This window comes from Mandrillus leucophaeus, unplaced genomic scaffold (genome assembly GCF_000951045.1).
Source record: "Mandrillus leucophaeus isolate KB7577 unplaced genomic scaffold, Mleu.le_1.0 Scaffold63, whole genome shotgun sequence".
In the NCBI taxonomy this organism is placed as follows: Eukaryota; Metazoa; Chordata; class Mammalia; order Primates; family Cercopithecidae; genus Mandrillus; species Mandrillus leucophaeus.
The window spans coordinates 777,002-780,873 of NW_012106808.1; the positions used below are offsets into that span (position 1 = coordinate 777,002).

The window sequence follows — 3,872 nt, forward strand, 5'->3', positions numbered from 1 at the left end:
ATGATTTCACAGAACACAAAGAAGTTTCTCAGAATGCTTCTTTCTCTTTGTTATCGGAGGATATTTCCTTTGGCCCTATACACTTCAAAGGGAACCGAAATATCAGTTCTCGGATTCCACAGAAATAAGGCTGGCAAACAGATACACGAAATAGAGCTGTAACTCTGTGAGTGGAAGTCACACATCACAAAGCAGTTTCTCAGAAACCTTCCTTCCAGTTTTTCTCTGAGGATATTTTCTTTTTCACCATAGCCCTCTATGGGATTCCATATATCACTTTGAAAATTCCACAAGAAGAGGTTTAGCGAACAGCTTCTTGAGGGGAACGCTGTAATTCAGTGAGATGAATTAACAGAACCCTAAGCAGTTTCTCAGAAAGCTTCTTTCCAGTTTTTCTCTGAGAATATTTTCTTTTTCACCATAACCTTCTATGTGGTTCCAAATATCACTTTGCAAATTCCACTAGAACAGGCTTAGCGAACCGCTTCTGGAGGGCAAAGCTGTAACTCTGTGAGATGAATTAACAGAACACTAAGCAGTTTCTCCGAAAGCTTCTTTCCAGTTTTCATCTGAGGATGTTTCCTTTTTCACCACAGCTCTCCATGGGCTTCCATATATCACTTTGAAAATTCCACAAGAACAGTCTTAGCGAAAGGCTTCTTGAGGGAAAAGGTGTATCTCTGTGAGATGATTTCACAGAACACTAAGAAGTTTCTCAGAAAGCTTCATTCTCTTTGTTATCGGAGGATATTTCCTTTGATCCTGTCGTGTTCAAAGGTTTCAGAAATATCACTTCTCAGATTCCACAGAAATAAGGCCAGCAAACAGATCTACGAAATACAGCTGTAACTCTGTGAGTGGAAGTCACACATCACAAAGCAGTTTCTCAGAAACCTTCTTTCCCGTTTTTCTCTGAGGATATTTCCTTTTTCACTATAGTTCTCTATGGGCTTCCAAATATCGCTTTGCAAATTCCACAAAACAGGCTTAGCGAACAACTTCTTGAGGGAAAAGCTGTAACTCTGGGAGATGGATTAACATAACACTAAGCAGTTTCTCAGAAAGCTTCTTTCCAGTTGTCATCTGAGGATATTTGCTTTTCCACCATAGCACTCCATGGGCTTCCAAATATCACTTTGCACATTCCACAAGAACATTCTTAGCGAAAGGCTTCTTAAGGGGAAAGCAGTAACTCTGTGAGATGATTTCACAGAACACAAAGTAGTTTCTCAGAAACCTTCTTTCTCTTTGTTATCGGAGGATAGTTCCTTTGGCCCTGGAGTCTTCAAAGATGTCCGAAATATCCGTTCTCAGATTCCACAGAAATAAGGCCAGCAAACAGATCCCCGAAATACAGAAATTACTTTGTGCGTGGAAGTCACACATCACAAAGCAGTTTCTCAGAAAGCTTCTTTCCATTTTTTCTCTGAGGATATTTTCTTTTTCACCATAGCCCTCTATAGGGTTTCAAATATCACTTTCCAAATTCCACAAGAACAGGCTTCGCGAACGGCTTTTGAAGGGAAAGCTGTAACTCTGTGAGATGAATTAACAGAACACTAAGCAGTTTCTCAGAAAGCTTCTTTCCTGTTTTCACCTGAGGATATTTCCTTTTTCACCATAGCCCTCCATTGGCTTCCAAATATCACCTAGCAAATTCCACAAGAACAGTGTTAGTGAAAGGCTTCTAGATTGGAAAGCTGTAACAGTGTGAGATGATTTCACAAAACACAAAGAAGTTTCTCAGAAAGCTTCTTTCTCTTTGTTATTGGAGGATATTTCCTTTGGCCGTATAGTCTTCAAAGGGATCTGAAATAGCAGTTTTCAGATTCCACAGAAATAATGCTAGCAAACTGATCCACGAAATACAGATGTAACTCTGTGAATGGAAGTCACACATCACAAAGCCGTTTCTCAGAAACTTCTTTTCAGTTTTTCTCTGTGGATATTTTCTTTTTCACCATTGTGCACTATGGGCTTCCTAATAACACTTTGCAAATTCCACAAGAACAGGCTTAGCGAAAGGCTTCTTGAGGGGAAAGCTGTAACTCTGTGAAATGATTTCAGAGAACACAAATAATTTTCTCAGAAAGCTTCTTTCTCTTTATTATCAGAGGATATTTCCTTTGAGAATATAGTCTTCAAAGATATCCGAAATATCAGTTCTCGGATTCCACAGAAATAAGGCTAGCAAACAGATCCACGAAATACAGCTGTAACTCTGTGAGTGGAAGTCACCCATCACGAAGCAGTTTCTCCGAAAGCTTCTTTCCAGTTTTTCTCTGGGGATATTTTCTTTTTCACCATACTCCTCTATGGGCTTACAAATATCACTTTGAAAATTACACATGAACAGGCTGAGTGCACATCTTCTTGATGGAAAAGCTGTAACTCTGTGAGAAGGAATAACAGAACACTAAGCAGTTTCTCAGAAAGCTTCTTTCCAGTTTTCATCTGAGGATATTTCCTTTTACACCGAAGCCCTCCATGTGCTTCCAAATATCACTTTGCAAATTCCACAAGAACAGTCTTAGCGAAAGGCTGCTTGAGGGGAAAGCTGAAACTCTGTGAGACAATTTCACAGAACACAAAGAAGTTTCTCAGAAAGCTTTCTCTTTGTTATCGGAGGATATTTTCTTTGGCCCTATAGTCTTCCAAGAGATCCGAAATATCAGTTTTCAGATTGCACAGAAATAATTCTAAGAAACAGATCCACGAAATACTGGTGTAACTCTGTGAGTGGAAGTCACACATCACAAAGCAGTTTCTCAGAAACCTTCTTTCCAGTTTTTCTCTGAGGATATTTTCTTTTTCACCGGAGCCCTCTATGGGCTTCCGAATATCACTTTGCAAATTCCACAAGAAGAGGTTTAGCGAACAGCTTCTTGAGGTGAACGCTGTAACTCAGTGAGATGAATTAACAGAACCCTAAGCAGTTTCTCAGAAAGCTTCTTTCCAGTTTTCATCTGAGGATATTCCCTTTTTCACCATAGCCCTCCATGGGCTTCCAAATATCACTTTCCAAATTCCACAAGAACAGTCTTAGCGAAAGGCTTCTTGAGCGGAAAGATGTAACTCTGTGAGATGATTTCACAGAACACAAAGAAGTTTCTCAGAAAGCTTCTTTCTCTTTGTTATCGACGGATATTTTTATTGGCCGTGTAGTCTTCAAAGATATCCGAAATATCCGATCTCTGATTCCACAGATATAAGGCTAGCAAACAGATCCATGAAATAGAGCTGTAACTCTGTGAGTGGAAGTCACACATCACAAAGCAGTTTCTCAGAAAGCTTCTTTCCAGTTTTTCTCTGTGGATATTTCCTTTTTCACCATTGCGCACTATGGGCTTCTTAATAACACTTTGCAAATTCAGAAGAACAGGCTTAGCGAAAGGCTTCTTGAGGGGAAAGCTGTAACTCTGTGAGATGATTTCAGAGAACACAAAGAAGTTCCTCAGAAAGTTTCTTTCTCTTTCTTATCAGAGGATATTTCCTTTCAGCCTGTAGTCTTCAAAGATATCCGAAATATCAGTTCCCGGATTACACAGAAATAAGGCTAGTAAACAGATTCACGAAATACAGCTGTACCTCTGTGAGGGGAAGTCACCCATCACGAAGCAGTTTCTCAGAAAGCTACTTTCCATTTTTTCTCTGAGGATATTTTCTTTCTCACCATAGTCCTCTATGGGCTTGCAAATATCACTTTGCAAATTACACATGAACAGGCTGAGCGCACAGCTTCTTGAGGGAAAAGCTGTAACACTGTGAGATCAATTAACAGAACACTAAGCAGTTTCTCAGAAAGCTTCTTTCCAGTTTTCATCTGAGGATATTTCCTTTTTCACCGAAGCCCTCCAAGGTCTTCCAAATAT

At 39.7% G+C, this 3,872-nt stretch overlaps 1 pseudogene; it reads right to left on the reverse strand.

Moving 5' to 3' along the window:
* The window catches only part of LOC105554147, a 13,838-nt pseudogene extending 13,114 nt beyond the window's left edge, over positions 1-724 (reverse strand).
* Between the last annotated feature and the right edge of the window lie 3,148 nt (positions 725-3,872).